Source organism: Cryptomeria japonica, chromosome 8 (assembly GCF_030272615.1).
Source record: "Cryptomeria japonica chromosome 8, Sugi_1.0, whole genome shotgun sequence".
In the NCBI taxonomy this organism is placed as follows: Eukaryota; Viridiplantae; Streptophyta; class Pinopsida; order Cupressales; family Cupressaceae; genus Cryptomeria; species Cryptomeria japonica.
Genome location: NC_081412.1, coordinates 514,168,955 through 514,191,296, shown reverse-complemented (window position 1 = coordinate 514,191,296; position 22,342 = coordinate 514,168,955). Strand labels below are relative to the sequence as shown.

The 22,342-nt window shown below is 38.3% G+C and overlaps 1 protein-coding gene across 2 annotated transcripts in view; it reads left to right on the top strand.

Moving 5' to 3' along the window:
• The window catches only part of LOC131047805 (pectin acetylesterase 3), a 229,980-nt gene that overhangs the window by 151,365 nt on the left and 56,273 nt on the right, over positions 1-22,342 (top strand). The window lies entirely within an intron of this gene.

Here is a 22,342-nt window from a genome sequence, read left to right as displayed (position 1 = left end):
AAGCTCATGCAGCATTTCCATGTATCCTTCACTCTACTCTATCCTAGTCATTCAACTTTGTTTTTATCCCCTTGTCTTAGAGTGAAATCTAATGAACTATTCCAACTTATAGTTCATGCTCTTCAGAAAAGAAGTCATCTTTGCCATGGAAATGCAGCTACATCAGTGACATATTTCAGCTATGAAGACTACTTTCTCCTAACCTAGAAGTGTGTCATCGAGTAGCAAAATTAATCTCTCTCACAAAATAGATGGAAATGCAGCTACATCAGTGACATTTCCCTGGTCTTTCTACCAAGGGTGATCGCTCACTTATACTTGTGTGGGAATATTATGATCAGCTGCCCTTGAGACCCAGCAGATTACATTTCAAGAGGGTTCAAGATTCATTCTTTGGTTACTTTATGTGCCAGTTTGACAAGACTCTAAAGAATAGAAGGGTGTCAGATGAAGCATGGGAAAGAGTGAATAAGTACAGTTGCTTGTTCCTTCAAATCCCGACTTTCACTTATATAAGAGTTGGATGTTACAGTGGGCAGCCATACATGCTTCCTAGATACTCGACCGATAAGATCATTCTTATGGAGTTGGGAAGACAGATCATGGCTGTGCATGCTCATCATTCTGTCAAACATAAGGTTGGGATAGATATTTCTACAACTAAGCCATTGAATATTGGTCGGTATTCTCTTGTCACATCCGTCAAGACCAAAGCTATGGGGACCGAGATGCAGGAGATTAAACTCAAAAGGTTTAAGTCGAGGGCAGATTTTGACTACCGAGGTATGAAGGAAAAAAAAATTCTTCGTACATGTGCATCGTATTTAGGATATCTGGGTGGATCTCCATACAGAAATGGAGGTTCTCAATATGGACTACTACAGGCTTACCCTTGAGCAGGTTATTGATTTGAACCTGATGGACATTCCGCAAGGGATGATCGATGATGGAAATGTGCTTGATCCAGAGTATGTCTCACAAAGGGTCGACGAAGCCCCACTTCCTTTAATCCAATGGTCATGCAATGACCCCTGAATAATAAATCATTTGTCATAAATTATTATTTGTAAATAATAAATAAGTAATAAATAATAATAATTATTATAAACCAAGTAAATAATAAATAATAAATCATTTGTCATAAATTTTTATTTGTAAATAATAATAAATGATAGATAACAATTATTGTTATAAATCAAGTAAATAATAAATAACTAAATCAATCATGATTCTCTTAAATAAAAATAACTAATAATAAATAAATAGTCAAAATTAAATATTAAAAGATAAATTAAGTTAAATAGTTAAATGATAAAAGTAGTGAATAATAATGAGACATTAATAGATAAATAAAAATCGAATTATTAAATGAATAAGAGTATAAACAAATAAACAGAAGGATATGTGTAAAATGGATTAAATCGAACCAGCAAAAGCCACGCCCAAAAGCCACGCCCAAGAGTCACGATCGCAGAGGAAGCATCACACGATGCCTATGAATAATGCATTAGGGATACACGAGAGAGGAGGAGAGAAGGCGGACGGTGTGGGAAGGGCAAATACCCAGGGTGCGTCAAACACTGCGAATAAGGAGACACGCGAATATATGTTCGGGTGCGTATGACCTGTAGCTCCCGCGTTCAGGCAGACACGTAGGAAGAACATCACCATTTCAGGCGCCTTACCACTACCAGTAAACGGCAGAGAAAGAAACCTCAGTGCAGACGTCCCCGAGCAGAGGGTATATGAAAACCTCCAGGAGCCACAAGTAACTTAAGTATTAAAAGTGAAGAGTCTGGTTACCAGAGCTACGTTAAACATTTCATAGGAATCTAGAGGGAGATTCGTAATGAATCTCTTAGAGACAGTATATATATTGTAGAGGTTAACCATATGCATATGTCAGAGATAGGGAAACTTGGACAGAGGTGGGATCTCTGCCAGTTTGTGAAAGCAATAATGAGATTACTCATTAATAGAGATCCCATAGAGACCTTAGGCAGATAATACGTGGGTTGTCCTAACTGAGAGAGCGTTCTCAATAGAGGGTGGGGTCAATCCAGGTAAGATCAACCTAAGGAATGCTTTTATCTTGTATAGTTAGTAACCAATCAACGAGCATTTAATTGTTGAATATGTAGAATAACACAACTTTACTACTTGTATAAATGGCACACATGTTTACTTATCTTGCATATTTTGGAGTACTAACGTTTGTTTGCAGGTCTTAAGCTTCTAATAGGCAACTCCCCCACTAGGGACATTACCGTGGTATCAGAGCATAATCTTGCCATCCTGTGGAGTTTATGTTAGTCTACCAGAGGAAAAAGAAACCCAACATGAACGAATTCGCCAATGAGGTGAGATCTTATTTGGAACAAACAAATCACACCCTGATTAAGGAGATGAAAGAATCTAATCAGGCCCTCCTAGAAGCTTTGAAATCTATGGGGAACTCAAACAATAAAGGGCATACTACCGAAAAGAGGGATACTAGATCTAATCATTCTAAGAATAATAATAAATGCTTAACATCCAGAGTGCCTCAACCCCAATTCTTACCTCACGATGAACCATCGTAGGAAGAGGAGGGGGTAGAACAACACAGGTTTAGCATTGAGGACATTGCAAGAGCATATGCCAATCTAGACCCTCATATCAAGGAAGTGGTATCTTTTAGAGATTTCTGCGAAGACAAGCGTAGGGAAGCACCCAGGATGCATAAAAATAAAGAACTCCAACACAAAGTGAATAAAGTATCCCTTCCCAACTTTGACGGATCAGGGAAACTCACAGCCCATGCATGGTTACAAAAACTAAATACCTATTTCACTCTAAGCCCCATGATAGAAGAGAACGCCCTCCAATTTGCGATTCTCCATCTAGAAGGAGCAGCTCATGAATGGTGGCATAATAGACTTGTTTCCTTGGGTCATCAAAGTATTAACTCCTACGGGGAATTCTCTCAAAAACTTACCAGCAAATTTGACGAAAAAGACTCCGAATGGTATTTTCAAGAATTAGTGCTCTTCAAACAAATTGGCACAGTGGATGAATTTATTAGCAAATTCCAAGAATTATCTGTCATGATTCCTGACCTATCCCAGAAGTGGCTAACTCATATGTTTGTAGAGGGGCTCAAAGACCTAACCAAAAATGTAGTGAAACCATTCGAACCCCAAAATTTAGCCAAGGCTATCAGGAAGGCAAGGAGGGTTGAGTCTAACCAATCCAAAGAAAAGACAAAGATCTACCCCTCCAAATTATCCTACCGAAGAGATGATTCAAGAAAAAACAATTTAGAGAAACCTGGTTATTTATGTATGGAACCTTGGAGTGCAGGACATAGGTGCCAAAAGAGGGATGAATTAATGAAGAAAAATTTATGTTTCAAATGTAGAGAGCCTTGGGAAAGAGGGCATCAATGTAAGAGAGGTAGAGTAAACCAAATAGAAGAATTTAGCAAGAGGGCTAAGACCGACGAAACAGAGGAATCACTGGCAGTCATCACTCAGAACATGAATAGACCTTTTCGAATTAAGGGAACTCTTAAAGGACAAAAGGTGATTGCCTTAGTAGACACAGGCGCTTCGCATGATTTCATTAGCCAACACTTGGTGGCAAAAAGAAGACTAAAAACCCAAAACTTTCCAGGATTTAAGGTCGCCCTTGCAGATGGATCCATAAGTCAGTGTACAAAGATAGTCCCTCAAGTAGAAATCACTTCTAGGAAACATACAATCAAAAGAGATTTTTATGTAGCAAACATACAAAATGTTGTTATCCTTGGAATGCCATGGATAAATCATTTAGGACGGTTCGTTATGGATTGCCCTAACTTAGAGATATGTTTTGAGCATGAAGGGAAACAAGTAATCTTAAAGGGCATGCCGGATGGGTGTCCTAAGCTAGTGTCTTGTAATAAAATTGAACAAATCCTTAGACATGATCAAGGTGAATGGGTAGCCCAATGTATGATACTAGGTAAAACTCCTTCAGATGAACAGAGAATTCATATAGACGTCCAACCCATCCTTGAAAGATACAAAAAGGTTTTTGGAGACATTCCACCCGGCCTTCCCCCAAAAAGAGGTTTTGATCATTCTATTGAATTAGAAGAAGGAGCAAAACCAGTGATCACCACACCTTATAGACACCCCCACAAGTTTAAAGAGGAAATTGAGAAAACCATTAAGGAGCTAATGGAAATGGGTCACATTCAGCCCAACAGCAGTCCTTTTGCCTCATCAGTGGTGTTAGTCAAAAAGAAAGATGGAACCATGAGAATGTGTATTGATTACAGAGCCCTAAATAAGAAGACCATAAAAAATAGATATCCTATCCCTAGGATGGACAAGCTGATGGATGAACTACATGGAGCTTGTTATTTTTCTAAGATTGATTTAAGGTCAGGATACCATCAAATCAGAATGAGGGAAGAAGATGTGCAAAAAACAGCCTTTAGATGTCATTATGGGCATTTCAAATTTTTAGTGCTTCCATTTGGACTTACGAACGCTCTAGCCACTTTTCAATCTTGTATGAATCACACCTTCAGGCAACAATTAAGAAAGTTTCTTCTCATATTTTTTGACGACATTCTCATTTACAGCAAAACCTAGGAGGAACATCTCAAACATATTGAGGAAGTGCTGAATATACTAGAGACAGAGTCACTATATGCCAAAATCTCGAAATGTGAGTTTGGCCTTAAGGAAATACTCTACCTAGGGCATAAAATTAATACAGAAGGGGTAAGTGTGGACGAAGAAAAAATCAGAGCCATCCAGGAATGGCCCAGGCCCAAAACTCTCACACAACTTAGAGTTTTTGTGGGGTTATGCAGTTATTACCGACGATTCGTAAAAGTATTCTCCAAGATAGCAGCCCCACTCACAGACTTGACCAAAAAGGGAGCTTTTTCATGGGGTGATAGAGCCCAACAAGCCTTCGAACAACTCCAGGAAGCCATGAGTTCATGCCCAGTATTGGCCAATCCTTACTTTTCCATACCATTTGAACTACAGTGTGACGCATCAGGGGAAGGTATAGGGGTTGTTCTTATGCAAAGGAAACACCCGATAGCCTTTGAAAGCCGCAAGCTCACAGAAACAGAGAAACATTATTCCATGTATGATAAAGAAATGCTGGCCATAATGCACGCCTTAGCAAAGTTTCGGCAGTACCTGGTATGTGGAAAGTTCCTGGTGAAAACAAACCATAACAGCTTGCTCTTCTTCCTGAGCCGGAGGGACCTAAATGATAGACAACAAAAATGGGTGAGTAGGGTCCAAGCATATGATTTTGATAAAGAGTATGTTAAAGGAGTGAATAACGGAGCTGCAGACGCCTTATCTGGACGACCTCACATCAACACTATCACTAAAATTACAAAGGATTGGAAAAAAGATATAATAGTAGAATATGCCAAAGACCCCCTGACCGTCGAGATCATGGAAGGGAAGATGCCTAGTGAAGAATTCAGAGTTTGGGATGGTGTTATCCTCTACAAAGGTAGGGTATATCTAACCCCTCAATCTAGAATAAAAGACACCATTCTAAGGGAGTATCATGATAGCCCTCTAGCTGGACACCAAGGGTGCTATAAAACATACAAACATATAAGAGAAAAATACTCATGGAAGGGACTAAAGAAGGACGTTTACAAATACGTAGGGGAATGCTTGACATGTCAACAGAATAAAACAGAATTATCACATCCGGCAGGACTATTACAACCACTCCCTATCCCAAGCCAGAAATGGGAAAGTATATCTATGGATTTTATAACAGGATTACCCAAAGTTCAGGGGAAAGACAACATTTATGTAGTGGTAGACAAACTCACAAAATATGCTCATTTTTTCCCTACCTCCTCAAAGTTTAAAGCACAGCAAATAGCAGAACTATTCTTTAGAGAAATTTTCCGCCTCCACGGGCTTCCCCAGAACATTGTAAGTGATAGAGATAGTCTTAGCAAGTTCTGGCAAGAACTTTTCAGATTAGCAGGAACAACATTAACACCAAGCACCAGTTATCACCCCCAGACGGACGGGCAGACAGAGATAGTAAATAAATGGATAGAAGGGTACTTAAGGAACTATGTCACGGGCCAACAAACAAGTTGGATTAGATGGTTGCATCTGGGAGAATATTGTTATAATACCACCCACCATTTGTCTATAGGGATGAGTCCATTCAAAGCACTATACAGTTATGAGGCCCCATTTTTTGGAGGGTTGAATACCCAAGATAGAAAAGTACCTAGCTCTCAAGAGTTTATCCAAAGGAATATTGACCTCATGAAGGCACTCAGAGACAATTTACATCATGCCCAAAATCAGCAAAAGTTCTATGCAGACAAGAAACGAGTGGAGAGATCATTTGACATAGGGGATCTAGTCTTCTTGCGATTGCAGCCATATAAACAAACATCCATCAAAAAGAATGGGACAGAGAAACTCAAACCCCGATTCTATGGACAGTACCGTGTAACACGGAAGGTAGGAGAAGTGGCCTATGAATTAGAGCTTCCCAAAGATAGCCGAATTCACAATGTATTTCATGTATCCAGATTAAAAAGAGTTTTGGGACAACACGTGGTACCATGTGAAACATTACCCCCACTTGACGATGAAGGACAACTTATTCTAGAGCCAGAAGTCATCATTGATACTAGAGAAAAAAAGTTGAGGAACTGAACCGTGAAGGAAATCCTAATCAAATGGAAAGGACTACCCAATGAAGATGCTACTTGGGAGAAGGAAGAGGCTCTTAAAATGCTTGAGGACAAGCAAAGTCGGGAGGGAAGGACTGCAATGACCCCCAAATAATAAATCATTTGTCATAAATTATTATTTGTAAATAATAAATAAGTAATAAATAATTATTATTATTATAAACCAAGTAAATAATAAATAATAAATCATTTGTCATAAATTGTTATTTGTAAATAATAATAAATGATAGATAACAATTATTGTTATAAATCAAGTAAATAATAAATAACTAAATCAATCATGATTCTCTTAAATAAAAATAACTAAAAATAAATAAATAGTCAAAATTAAATATTTAAATATTGTTGTCCTCATTTTTGAAAACAAAAATGAAGGACCACTACATGAAATTTTTGTGAAAAAATGAAAAATTTACTCTATGGCATGCTTCCCGAGGCAGAATTTTGACGAATCCTTGGATTGGCTTAATCCTCGGTCTATCCTCCAACTACGTTTCGAATTTCGTCAAATTCTGGGTTCGTTTGCTATGCCTTTCCTTCAATTTCGGGTTTTAAAACCCTGACTACAGGTGGAGAATTTTCTTCAAAATGCAAGTTTTAATGATATTCATTGTTTTAGTTGTTGTAGGGGAATTTTTAGATTATTACATGTGCATCTTTATTAAAATATGTTACTTGCAATTTGTTTTAAATTTCCCTTTCTTGTTTTTGTCTTTTTTATTGTTTTTTGGTCTTTTTTAGTTAAAATAGGGATTTTTTGACTCAAATACAAGTAAACTTGCAGTTTGGTCAAAAACCCCTACTTTAATGGTTTTTGCATGTAATAGGGATTTTAAATCCCCATTACATATGTGCAAGTATTTCTAACTTGTTGTAGGGATTTTATTTCCCTTTTACAAGTAATTAAAACTTGCAGTTTGCTCCAAAAAACCCGATTTTGCTTTGCAAGTGCATTTTTGACAATTTTAAACTTGTCATTTGTCCAAAAAACTCCGATTTTGGCTTGGCAAGTGAAAAAGTGAAAAATAAAACTTGTCATTTGTCTAAAAAATCCCGATTTTGCCTTGTAAGTGGAAAAAGTGAAATTAAAACTTATATTCTTCTCCCAAAAACCCGATTTGCATTCTCTTATGCAAATTTGAACTTGTCTTTTGCTCCAAAAAACCCGAAATGCAAGGAAAAACGATTTTTGACCATTTCAAGGCAAATTTTGTGGAGAGATTGTTGGAGGAAGGAGGCGTTTTGGTTTGCATCCTATTTTCATGCATTCTTGGACACCTTTCGTGACATTTGGAGGGTACATTTACTGGTATTTTTCCCCTAAATCAGCAACCACGTTTTTCTTTAATGCCACATTTTGAGGGACTAAATCTTCAACAAATTGCAAACTCCTAAATCGTTTTGCCCTTTCTCACCTAGGCGTGGAGTTTGGGAGGAGTTTTAAGCTATTTAATGATGCCTTCCAATATGCAATAGTTGCCACGTTTTTTTCCTCCACGTGAATCATTATGGCTGCATAGAGGAAGTGTTTAATACCACGCATCTTCGAGGACATGGATCGTTTTAGCTTGAAGTACCAAGGCGTTGAGGTTTAAGAAGCATTCAAGCATTTTCTATGACATTTTGCTCTTGCTTGGTGCCACGTTTTTCCATATAAGATGTTTTTTGCAAAAACGTGTTAAGAGTTTGGCATTTTGGTTTGGGTTTCTTGATTGATTTTGCTTCTTCATTCCAAGGATTGTTGCATTTTTGGAGAAGCATTTGCATTTTCAAGAAAGGTATGGCTTCTTTCCTTTCTTTCCTTTATTTGATTATTTTCTTTCTTTCTTAGTTTTCTTTCTTAGTTGCATTTGTAAATATGTGTTGTTCTTCCCCCAAAAATCGGTTTTGTGAGAAAAATCTTTCCCCTTTGTATGCAATTTTCGAATTGCATTGTTCTTCCCAAAACTCCCTCTTTACTTGTATTCGGTATTTTTAATTCTGATTACAAGTTTGCTGGAAATTCTTGTTCTTCCCCTACGGTTAAGGAATTTAACCATTTTTTGGTTAAAATTCCAATTTAAAAAAAGATGTGAAATACCCTTCCCTTGCAAATTCAGGTTTTGAAAACCGGATTACATGTTGAAGAATTCTTCCCATTTTCATGAAAATGACTTTCCCGGATTTTCCCATTTCTATCCATTCATTTTCACCATATCCGTACTTTCCATTTCCATCATTTCCCGCAAGTCAAAATCTCATTTTTCGTCCATTTCTCCATTTTCGAATTTACAAGTGTACTTGTATTCGGGTTTTAAAATCTCGATTGCATGTATGTTCTTTCCAACTTGTATACTTGCGAAAATTCTCCCAAGATCCGAAATTGGTCAAAGTCAAGATTTTCCCATTTCTACATATTTCCCCTCTTCCTCTCACAAAATCGTGAAATTCAAGAATCAAAGTTTTACCCATTTGGAGAAGGAAGAATGATATTTGTAGCTGACTATGATGTTGCCTTAACTCTCTTAATTCTTCATCACAACATTCCAGATTCACAATCAATGTCAGATTTGTCGGCATCTCCAACTCCAAAGAAAATGAAATACAAATATGACAAATATCAGAACGAGGTTGCACCTTCCCAGGTTTCTTCTCCTTTGGATCGCATCAGAGACACGGAGATAGGGCATGTTGATATGGCAGAATTCATCAACAGGGTAGAAGATCCACAGGATAATAACTTGCAGCAGCTGTTGGACAGCCATATCCATCATGCGTCTTCTTTTCCAGTGGCTGCCCTAGAACCTGAGTTTGTTCTTGCATGTGCCCATCATTTTGACAAGGAATCAAGAGTCATCAAAAATGATGATGGTGAAGCTATAATTCGTCTTGATGCGGATACAATCAAGGTGGTCTTCAGAATACCTACTGCACTTGTTTATATGGAAATCACCAAAGAAAGTGCAGCAGAATACTACGTGAAAAGGGAAAAAGATTGCAAGCGGCACATCAATAGGTGGATCCAAGAGCCACGTCCTTCCTTCTCAAGGTGGGCAAAGTTGTAACATTGTGATTTCAAATGGGAGATAGGAGACACCATCACTCTTCTCAGCAGGATGATGGGCCTTGAGCATTCTAATGTCTTTGAGCCATGGATGTATCAGTTCATTATGTTTATACGGCAGTCACATCACATTTCATGGGGGGAAGTTACAAGTCAGTCGTGCAGTAGTGCTCCCTACTGAGGAGACGACTATTCGTGGGAAGGAAAAATCACGATTCCATGTTCAGGTGATCGATCTGGATAATCCAAAAGAGGGGCAGCAACCTGACGATGCTCCTAAGTCTCTAGGTTCAGACTCGCCTCATGAGGTCATTCCTCCAGTTTCCATTGAGACGCCTCTTTCTCCTCCTGATTTGCTCGTGGATGAGTCTCCTCAGAATGCAATTCCCATTTCAGCATACGAGCCATCTCTTGATCATCAATAAGAAAGTGTGTTGAAAGTTCCTACGGATATTCCTACTTGCATCCAGTTATCAGAAATTGATACTTCCACTTCTGGTTTTTAAAATTCACGAGGCAATCTTCATGCCCATTAGTAACTGAGCAAACCATGGTCGCTGTCCCAACTGATATTCCTCCCAGGGTGACCACGGTAATTCGAACAGAAACTGCTTCTCCTTTGCCTAGGGCTGCTATTGGAAGTGAGTTGATGACTTTGCCTCCATGGCTTAGTTCTTTCACCCTGAAAAGGAAGAAGCAAGAGATCTCACCTGATGCCTTTGACTACCAGCAACTCAAACAGTCCAGATCCAAAGTTGCTAATAAGGCCAAGACTATCTCTAGGGTAACTGTTGATAGCAACAAGATGAAAGTAGCTGAAATTGTGGAACCTATTTGTTGATGTGTTTTTTATGCACATGCGAACACAGAATAAAATACCTAAAGGGTACCTTATCCTCTCTTGATTAAAGTCTCCGAATGCTCAAGATGTCGCGAAAAGGATTAATCGGGATGACTTCAAGGTTCTTTGTATGTAGGATCTCTACGTGTGGATAAGCTCTCTGTGGTATGATGTGATTTTGCTGGAATCACAAGGGGATTTACACTTGACGACCTAAACGTCTGTTTTGCTAGAATCACAGGATTTCATTGGCTTAGATTTTGAAAAAAAAAGGAAAAGGATGAGGGCGAGGAAAGGATCTGATTCTGACACTAAGAATGTAGGAGCAATGAATGATCTTTGATGAAATTCTAACTAAGTCTTGTTTTGACATCTCAGGACCATCTCCACAAAGTTAGTGCGATCTTCGAAGGAAAGCTTTATGATGTTCAGATCATCACTACAGGCATAGACACCATCAGGCTGATGCATATCAATGAAGAAGCGACAATTGAAGTTAAGCTTAAGCTGAATGATTCCAGTTGACTACACAAGGCAAGTCTACAATCAACAAACTGCTAGTAGTATGGATATACGAATTTCACCATCAATCAAACACATTTCTTCCACTCATCTAATAACATGCAATCAAAACTGAGAAGTATAGAGACCATGCAAATTGTTGAATCGACCCATAGATTTCACCATTTCTTCAATGAAGTTTTACAAGTCTTTTACAACATTTTGGCAACAATCTTTGCCTTCTCTCTCTACTCTACTCTAATTGCTATACTATTAACTGACTATTCACTAACTATTTACCCACTATTTTTCCACTATTCACTAACTACTTTCTATTATCCTTTACAAATGAAGAGTCGGGGCTTATATAGTGCCCTTAATACAATTCAATGGCTAAGAACAATTTGAGATCAATGGCCAAGATTCTACAATGAAAACCCTAATTAGGGTTTGTTACAACAAACTCAATTCTAACCAATGAAATAATTGTATTAATTGGACACATGTCTTCTTTGGAATATTCGACCAATGGATAGCTAGGGTGGGTACATCGAAGTTTGTGCCACCTTTAATGAGTCAGGTACATTGAATCTAGACATGCTGAGGTGGACCAACCCGACTGGAGGAGTGATGACTAGGATGCCACCTTGTCTGGTACTTGCAACTTGGTAGATATCCAATTCGATGATGCTGAGAAGCTAGCTTTAATTAATTCATCTGAAACTATCTGCTTCTTCAATGAACCCTTGCTCTGACTTCTTTTGTCTTTGATGTGCAAGATGATGATGTACCTCTCCTTGGAATGCTGGATTGGAAGGGGTTATTCGTGATGATGCTTGACCGAAGAAGGCCGTCCTTGTCGATGCTAGACGGGAGGAGGTCGCCCTTGTCCTTGCTCGATCTTCTTCGTTGAGAGTCTGCTAAGTAATAGATCCTCCGACTTTGGGTGGTTATTTGAAACCTACACAAAAACTTAAAATTAGTCTTTGAGCATCATACCTTAAAGCATGAAATTTAAGACCTTTCAAGGGTATAACTTAAGATATTAATTTGAAAAAGACATGATAAATCAGGAATTATACATTTTCAAATTAATTATGAATGGAAATTGGATTTTCAAGACTTAGACTTTACAAAATTGCTATGAAATCACAATAAGTCTTGAATAAGAACTTTAAAAAAAAAATGATTCTTCATACCTCCTCCTTGAATGCCTAACTATGAACCTTGAAAAAATGGAAGAAAGAAGCTCAAAATTTGCTGGAAAAAGATTGAATTTCTGGCCTTCTTTTGGATGAAATATGCCTCAATTAGCCTTTTCGCCTTCCACTAGCCTCCAACCACTCAACAATTTCTGGAAATTAGCCTCCAATCTTAGCAAGAAATTCGCTCCAATCTGCCAGAATTTGCTCCTCCAATCTGTTCTTGAAATTCGCATGAGAGGAATAATGAATGAATGATTTGAAAATGCTACAACACTCCTCTCTTATATAGGGCACTCACCCTAATCAACCATGAGGCCGACCTAGCAAATAAACAAAAATAAAAGAAAATCCCTTTTAGAAGGAGGTCGACTTGCTTGTAAAAGCAAAGAAATGAATTTTGAGCTCTCACCTTGATTTTTTAAGTTTTAAAATTAATTCCAAGGCTTCAAAGGTGGGTTTTTTCATTTATTTTAAGGCTTGAAAATTAATCAATTCAATTACAAAGGCCTCAAATTATGCGAACATAATTTAACCTCCCCAAATGTCTTAATTTTAGCAAGTTTGGTGAAAATTTGGGAATATGGAGGTTTGATTGAGGCTTAATGGAGCTTCCTTTCTCCTTAGGCTTTGAAATATTCAATAGTGATGAAGGTCTAGGTTCACTTCAAGACTTGTTTGAACCCATCCAGGCTTGTTCACTTGATCAAACTGAAATTTTCTCAACCTACATTTTTGCAAATTTCCACGACTTTGTCTTCACAATTTTGCAATTTGCCTTGGACTTAATCAATCAAGGTTGAATGATAGATTTTTTGATGATTTCGCCCTGGACCCTCTGGAAGGGTTAGGAGCGATTTTTTCATTTTAAGCTTACTCCATCATTTTGTCTTGAATCCCTCACTCAAAGTTAGGCAATGGTTTTCCTCATTTACTCCATCCAAACTTGGTCTGTTTTTGCAAGGCAAAATAGGGGATTTGGAAATTTCGCCCAGGACCCTCTGGAAGGGTCAGAAGCGAATTTTAAGTTTTAAGCAAAATCCTTCATTCTTCAAAGTTGAAACTTCTTCAGGAGGCAAAAACAAGCTATTCTTCTTCCATTCATGCCTATGCTTTGACCCTTTTCATTGCAACATGAGAGCTATTGGGAATTTCGCTCTGGACCCCTTGGAAGGGTCAGGAACGATTTTTAGGTTTTAGGCCTATTTTTCAATCCTTTCATCTTTAAATCACTTCCATGGCATAAAACATCTTGCCTTACTCCCCTTCAAGTCATGAAAACCAAAATCTCTCCTTGAAATGCAAGGAAAATAGGAGGATTTGGAAATTTCGCCTTGGACCCTCTGGAAGGGTCAGGAGCGAATTTTCCTCTTGGCATCAAAACTTGTATTCTTAGCAATCCAACCCAACTTCAAGGCAATTCAAATGTCATTTTTCACCCATGTCTAAGCTTGGCCTTGCCCAAAATTTGGAAAAAAGAATGGTTTTAGTGTTTTTCGCTCTGGACCCTTTGGAAGGGTCAGGAGCGATTTTCAAGTTTTGAGCATGTTCCTCCATCCTTTCAACTTCAATTCACCTTCAAGGCTAAAAAAAACACTTCTCCTTTCATGTTCAACCAAAGTTTCACTTGATTTCGCAAGGGAAAATAGGAGTTTGAAGAATTTTTGCCCTGGACCCTCTAGAAGGGTCAGGTGCGATTTTTCTTTTTGGGCTCAATTCCTTCAATCTTGATAATCATTGGCAATTTGGAGTCATTCCTAAGGCCGTCTTTAATCATGATCCACACTAGATTTGGCATGAAACTAAGGGAAAAGATAGATTTTGCTCAATTTCGCCTTGGACCCTCTGGAAGGGTTAGGAGCGATTTTCCCTTTTTAGACCAAAATCATCATTCTTTCAAACCCAATCTTTATTGCAAGGTAAATTCTCATCTTTCTTCGCCCTAGGAACAAGGTTTCGAGCTCAAACAAGGTGGCAAATGAAGTTTATGATGAATTTCGCTCTGGACCCTTTGGAAGGGTCAAGAGCGAAATTCTTCTTCCAGGCTAGAATCCATCAATTTTTTTCAAGGTTTTCAAACATTTCCAAAGTCCAAACATGTCCACTTTTCCCTTCAAAATGCCTTGCAAATCAAAATTTGGTCAAATATGGCAAGAAATGAATCCTAGGTTGATTTTCGCTCTGGACCCTTTGGAAGGGTCAGGAGCGAAATTCGCTTTGGACCCTCTGGAAGGGTCAGGGGCGAAATTTGACATTTTTAGACTCTCCGTCAAGATAATTTTATGGAATATAACATTTAAGTATAAGTGAATACTTTCAGTTATATTCCATATATACTTTCAGGATGTTTGAGAGTGGTTTCAGACCTCCAGGAGTTATATTGCAAAATCTAGTTTTTGGAGGATTCTTCAGTTTTCCAGACTTAGCCAAATTTCAGGATCAGGACATTCCAGACTTCATCACTCACCAACTTGACCTAACTCAAGCAGAACTTGCTATCCAGGTGATCCCCTTGGCGACACTCGAAAGTTAAAGGCTAACATACAAAACCCTAAAAGACCTAAAAAACAAACCCTAGAAAGCAAAAAGAAGGGGTCCCCATTTGCAATGGGGCGATGTGTGAAATGGTCACAACACTATTGCAGATAAGCCACTTGATGAAATGCTAGCTGCTGATAATAAGGTTATGAGGATAGAGTTGGGCAAGCAAACGCATGAGGTCATTAAACATGATGCTCAGTTTTCTGTTGCTTCATTAGTGCAAAGGTGTGATGATCTTCTTGCGAAGAAAGACAGGCTAGAAGAGGAAAACCGACAGCTTATGGCAGCCATTCATAAAATCACAAAACTTGCTGCTGAAGGGAGTAACTCCATAGGTTCTTCTGGTTCCCAAGAATCGATTCGTGGAGTGGAAAGGGCTACTCAGAAAGTACAAGCACTCAATTCCTGGGTTGATCAGCTTCATGATCAATGTGTACAAGTAATGAAAGACATTTTTCAAATAATGTCTAAGTTGGAAATCATTGAGTAGAAACTGGATCAGACTTCTAATACTTTCAAAAAGAATCTGGAAAGTGTTGTGGAAAGTTTGACAATCTAGCATACCATGCCCCAACAACAACTAAGTATTTTGTAGGAGCACGCCATCATCTCTTCCAGGGTCATGTACTTGGAATTTGAAGAACTGTTGGAAAACAAGACCCCTGTTCTTAAATCCCTCATTGAGGAGATCGGTGATGCAAGGAGATTCCGAGGTGAAGTTTACCGAGGTATTGTCTCGCATTGTGAAAAGGCCTCTTGCAACATAGTAAATCGGGATGGAGAGCTGATTCCAGAAGAAGTTCTTGCTGATTTACAGATGAGGATTCATAATGAATGGAGGAGCGAACAATTTTCGGCAGCTTTGATTCAAGCATTGATGAAACACCAAGCCTTTCTGCATGAAATCCAGTCTATCCTGGATAAAAACAATTCTGCGCTCCTCCGCTGTCATGACACTATTGTGAAGACTATGGTTGTTGCCAAGAACACCCATGAACCGAATCCTGAGGAACTACAAGCGAGCATCCGGAAATTTCAAGGATTTATGTCTTCACAAAATGCAACTTTAAGTGTTTTTTAACACTTAGTTGAATTTTCCCTTTTTGTAATTTTTAGTTGTAATTTAGTTTTGACAAGTTGCATGTAAAAGTATTTTTTGTAAAATGCAAGTTACACATTACTTGCGCTTTTGTAATTACATGTAAATCAACTACAAGTTGTGTCCAATTAGGACTGTAGTTGGAATAAGTTTTAGTTAGTTGGAGTAACTCTTAGTTAGTTATTGAATGAGTCTTGGTGGTTGAGAGAATCTCTCAAGTTAGTTAGGATCCTCCCACCTTTTTCTCAAGGCTCCTCTTCTTTAAATACTTGAGGAGTCCATTGTAATTACCATCTTTTGGAAAGCAAGCAAAAACTCTGCCAAATTTACAGCAAGAAGTCTTTGAGCTTATGTATGTGGATTGAAAGTTTTTGAAGAATAATAAAGAAGGACTACTCAAGTTTTGAGTCTTTGAGCTACATGTTTGAGTTTGAATTTTTTATTTCTTCTATGCCAAGTGTTTCTAAAGGAGCTTAGTCCAATCTGATTTGAAGTCTTTGAGCTGCAAGTAGAGAAGATTAATTAAAATAGGAAACTCTCTTGAAGGAGCAGCAAGTCTTTGAGCTTGCGTCTATTCTTGAGGAAAAATTATTGTTTGATAAGAAATAGTAGCAAGTCTTTGAGCTTGCATTAGTTCTTGTCTTTGTGTTGAAAGAATAGATTATTCCAGTCTTTGAGCTGTTATCTTTTATTTGTTGTAAAATTTAGTATAGCAAAAGGTAGATAGGACTTCCAATAGTCAAGTCTTTGAGCTTGATATTGCTGTCCCGTCCCGAACGAAGTGACGGAAGTCTTTGCGCTTTTAAGAAACTTCATTTCCTTTCTCTCATTTTACTGGAAAGTAGTTACTGCTGTTCATATTCAATCGCTATCCTTTTCTGTGAAGAGAAAAGGATATTGTCTTTCTTGAAGAAAGAAGGAAGATTGTTGTCCCATCCTGTTTTTATTTCAGTTTTAGTTAGATAGGGGGAGCCTTCCCTTAATTAGGAGAGTTTTTACTCGTGTGCTGTGGTTGAAACCACAATTTTGTATATTTCCCCAAGTGTACAAAATTTTCAACCAACAAATATAAATTAAGTTAAATAGTTAAATGATAAAAGTAGTGAATAATAATGAGACATTAATAGATAAATAAAAATCGAATTATTAAATGAATAAGAGTATAAACAAATAAATAGAAGGATATGCGTAAAATGGATTAAATCGAACCAGCAAAAGCCATGCCCAAAAGCCACGCCCAAGAGTCACGATCGCAAAGGAAGCATCACACGATGCCTATGAATAATGCATCGGGGATACACGGGAGAGGAGGAGAGAAGGCGGACGGTGTGGGAAGGGCAAATACCCAGGGTGCGTCAAACACTGCGAATAAGGAGACACGCGAATATATGTTCGGGTGCGTATGACCTGTAGCTCCCGCGTACAGGCAGAAACTTAGGAAGAACATCACCATTTCAGGTTCCTTACCACTACCAGTAAACGGCAGAGAAAGAAACCTCAGTGCAGATGTCCCCGAGCAGAGGGCATACGAAAACCTCCAGGAGCCACAGGTAACTTAAGTATTAAAAGTGAAGAGTCTGGTTACCAGAGCTATGTTAAACATTTCATAGGAATCTAGAGGGAGATTCGTAATGAATCTCTTAGAGACAGTATATATATTGTAGAGGTTAACCATATGCATATGTCAGAGATAGGGAAACTTGGACAGAGGTGGGATCTCTGCCAGTTTGTGAAAGCAATAATGAGATTACTCATTAATAGAGATCCCATAGAGACCTTAGGCAGATAATACGTGGGTTGTCCTAACTGAGAGAGAGTTCTCAATAGAGGGTGGGGTCAATCCAGGTAAGATCAACCTAAGGAATGCTTTTATCTTGTATAGTTAGTAACCAATCAACGAGCATTTAATTGTCGAATATGTAGAATAACACAGCTTTACTACTTGTATAAATGGCACACATGTTTACTTATCTTGCATATTTTGGAGTACTAACGTTTGTTTGCATGTCTTAAGCTTCGAATAGGCAACTCCCCCACTAGGGACATTACAGGTCACATAAAGAATGCACTTCCATTCTTGAAAGATTTCAGCCTATCCTAGCTAACACCAACACTTGGCTCAAAGGTAATGGTGTTAGACTCATCAAGATTAAGGTGGGAAAAGCAGATGACTCCACGGGGCCTCTTGGACGAAAGTCTGAGATTCAGATCGACAACAAGGAAGGTGAATCATCTTCAGGCACTAGGATCAAATTGCGGGTTAGTCGAGAAATAGTACTTCCTCCCGAGGAGGCGACAGTTCGTGGAAAGGAAAAGTCCCAGATTCACATTCATGTGATTGATCCTGATAATCCGGAGGAAGGACAACAATCTGATGATGCTCCTAAGTCATTGGCTTCGGAGTCACCTCATGAGATTCCCTCCTTAGTTTCCATGGAGCTGCCTATATCTCCTCCTGACACAATAGTGGACGAGTCTCCTCAGAATGTCCTTCCTATTTCAGCAGTTGAGCCACCTCTGGATCATCAACAAGAGAGTTTGCTGGAAATCTTCGAGGATCCTCCCGCATGCATTCATTTGTCAGAGATTGATACCTCTACTTCCAGCTTTAAAGAGTTTATGAGGCAATCTTCATGCCCTTTGGTTATCGAGCAAACCATGGTTGCCATCCAGATAGATACTCCTCCCATGGTGACCACGGATGTTCAAACAAAAACTGCTTCTCCTTTGTCTTCGGCAGTTACTAGAGGAGAACTAGTCGTTTTACCTCCATGGCTTAGTTCTTTTACCCCAAAGAGGAAGTAGCAAGAAATCTCCTGATGTTTTTGATTATCAACAACTCAAGCAATCTAGGCCCAAGGTTGCTTAAAAAGCCAAGACAATCTCAAGGGTAACTGTTGACAGCAACAAGTTGAAAGTGGCAGAAATTGTTAAACCTCTTGCGGATAAGCCACGTGAGGAAATACAAGTTGCTGATTACAGGGTTACACGGATAGACTTGTGTAAACAAACACACGAAGTGGTCAAGCATGATGCCCAGCAATCTGTACCTTCACTAATACAGCGGTATGATGAACTTCTAGCAAAGAAAGACAAGCTAGAAGAGGAGAATAGGCAACTTGTTGCAGTTGTTCATAAAATTACAAAACCTGCTGGTAAAGGGAGTAATCCTACAAGTTCTACCAGTTCACAAGAATCAATTCGGGGAGTTGAAAGAGCTGCTCAGAAAGTACAAGCGTTGGATTCTTGGGTGGATCAACTTCATGATCAGTGTGCGCAAGTGCTAAAAAACATATTCCAAATGATGGTTAAGTTGGAGACCATTGAAGAAAAATTGAATCATACCCCCGAGACTTTCAAACATAATTTGGAAAGGGTTGAAGGTAGCTTGATAGTTTGGCGCAAGATGCCTCGACAACAGCCAAGTTTTCTTCAAGAGCATGCCATTATTCCTTCCAGGGTCATGTATCTGGAATTTGAAAAACTTTAGAGAACAAAGCCCTTGTTCTCAAATCCCTCATTGAGGAGATTGATGACGCAATGAGATTGTGAGTTGAAGTGTTCCAAGGTGTTGTTTCTCACTGTGAGAAGGCCTCTTGCAATATCATGGATCCGAATGGAGAATTGATACTAGAAGAAGAAGTGCTCGTAGATCTACAGATGAGGATTCATAATGAGTGGAGCAGCGAACAATTTTCAGCTGCCTCAATTCAGGTTTTGATGAAACATAAAATCTTTTTGCACGAAATCCAGTTCACTTTGGAGAAGAACAACTCTATGCTTCTTCAATGCCATGATACCATCATGAAGACCATGGTTGTTGCCAAGAACACCCACAAACCGAATCCTGTTGAGCTACGAACGATCATCCAAAAGTTCAAAGGATTCATGTCTTCACATGTTGCAACTTAAGTGTTTTTCAACACTTAGTTGCATTTTTCCAGAATTGTAATCTTTTAGTTGTAGTTTTTCTTTTGACAAGTTACATGTAAAAAAAAATTGTAAATTGCAAGTCAAGTCTTTACTTTTACTTTTGTAATTACGTGTAAAGCAATACAAGTTGTGTTCAGTTAGGACTGTAGTTGGAATAAGTCATAGTTAGTTATTGAATAAGTCTTGGTAGTTGAGGGAATCTCTCAAGTTAGTTAGGATCCTTCCACCTTTTTCTCAAGACTCCTCTTCTTTAAATACTTGAGGGGTCTATTGTAATCTTTATCTTTTGGAAAACAAGCAAAAACTCTGTCAAATTTGCAGCAAAGAAGTCTTTGAGCTTTTATGTGTGAATTTAAGAATTGAAAGAAATAGAAGAAGATTGCTCAAGTGTTGAGTCTTTGTGCTACATTCTTGAGTTTGTGTTCCATATTATCTTTCTTGCAAGTGTTTCATAAAGAGCTTAATCGAATTTGATTTGCAGTCTTTGAGCTGCAAGTATTGGAGGTTAATATAAATTAGAGTAAATATTCTTTTGAGAGGAGTTGTAAGACTTTGTGCTTGCACTTGTTCTTAAGAGAGTTTAGAAGTAGATTTTGTAAGAAATAGCTGTGAGTTTTTTAGCTTGTATTAGTTCTCATTGTTTTAAGTAGAAAAGAATAAGGTATTTCAGTTTTGTGTTGATATAATTATTTCTGAATATCATTAATATAGAAAAAGGTTAGATAGGACTTCACATATTCAAGACTTTAAGCTTGATATTGCTGTCTCATCCCGAAGGAAGTGATGGAAGTCTTTGAACTTTCAGGAAACATCATTTCCTTTCTCTCATTTATTTTAAAGTTGTTACTGTTGTTTTACCATAAATTGCTATCACTTTTCTGTGAAGAGAAAAGGATATTAGCTTTCTTGAAAAGAGAAGAAAGGCTATTGTTTCATCCAATTTTAGTTTTAGTATTAAATATAGATAGGGGGAGCCTTCCCTTAATTAGGAGATTTTTACTCACACATTGTGGTTGAAGCCACAATTTTGTATATTTCCCCAAGTGTACAAAATTTTCAACCAACAGGATCCCTTTAAATTCACCGAAGAAAGCCCCCAAATGTCAACGCAAAAGGCAGGAAGAAGTCTCGAGCATTTTGCTCGTTAAATCCAAAATAAACCCTCCCATCATGACTTCGCACAGAGATGATAGGGCGGGAATCTAAAATTAAACTTCGGACATTTTCACCAATTTCCCTAAAGAGAACATCGCACAAGAAGAGTCTTCAGGCCAAAAAGTCCGAAAGCAAAATCGCGCAGAACATCCAGTATGCTCGAAAACGTGAAATGTGTTAGGCCCTAGGTTGCACGAAATGAGGTAGATGCCCGAAAATTTGTTGAAGAATGTCATCCAAAGCCGCACGATTTACCATTAAAGCCCGAAAATCATCAGTAAAGAGGGCAAAATGTCATCCAAAGTCGCACATTCCATGAAAAATGCCCAAAATATCTCCAAAGGCGAAAATCGGAAATCTCACACAAGGGCCTAAATGGTCGAAAATGTCTAAAGTAGCGAAAAAGGGCTTGATAGCCCGATTCTTCTTAGCCATTTACAAAACTAAAATCGCGCAAGATAGTTCATCGAGTCGAAAATGTTAAGTCGCACAAAGGGAGATATCGGCTAAAAGCCGAAAATAAATGAGTTCAAATCACACATTTGGCCTATAGGCCGAAAATGGAAAGAAAACATCTAAGTCTGCCAAACGACCTTGTTAGCCGAAAATTCCAAAAAGAGAGTGAAACTCACAAGTGTCTTTCTAGCCAATATAAGTAAAAGAGACCAATTCGCACAAAATCAGCCAGTAGGCTGAAAATTCAAAAAGGCACTTAATTTTGCAAAAAAAAAAACAATTTTTAGGCCAAAAAACATAAGTTTGCATTTTCACCTTTTAGGCCATAAAACGTCTAAGGACCCATTTCTATCAAAATGACCTTGGAAGCCGAAACCAAAAAGAGAAGAACCCAAATCGTGCAAAGAAGATTTAAAAAGCCGAAAACAAAAAGTTCAAAATGTTTCAAAATCGGCTTGTATACCGAAAAGGCTAAGAGGGGTAAATTCGCACAAAACCTTCATTTAGCCGAAAAATGATCAACAGGTCATAATCTCGCAAAACCCACTTATAGACTGAAAACAACAAAAGTTTGCAAAATCGGCATTTAGGCCGAAATTGCCAAGAAAGACTAAAATTGCGAAATAATGAGCTTATAAGCCGAGAGGAAAAGGAAAGTCCAAGTCGCACATCTCCGTCCAAATCGCCGAATTTCGCTAAAGAATTTTAAAAAGAAAGCTTGTAAATTGCCACTAATGCCCGAATTTCACCAAGTAAAGAGGGTGTTTTAAGTTCAAAATCACCCAAGCATCGCGAAGGACCAAATTTCATACTGGAGTAGAGGGGGATTTAT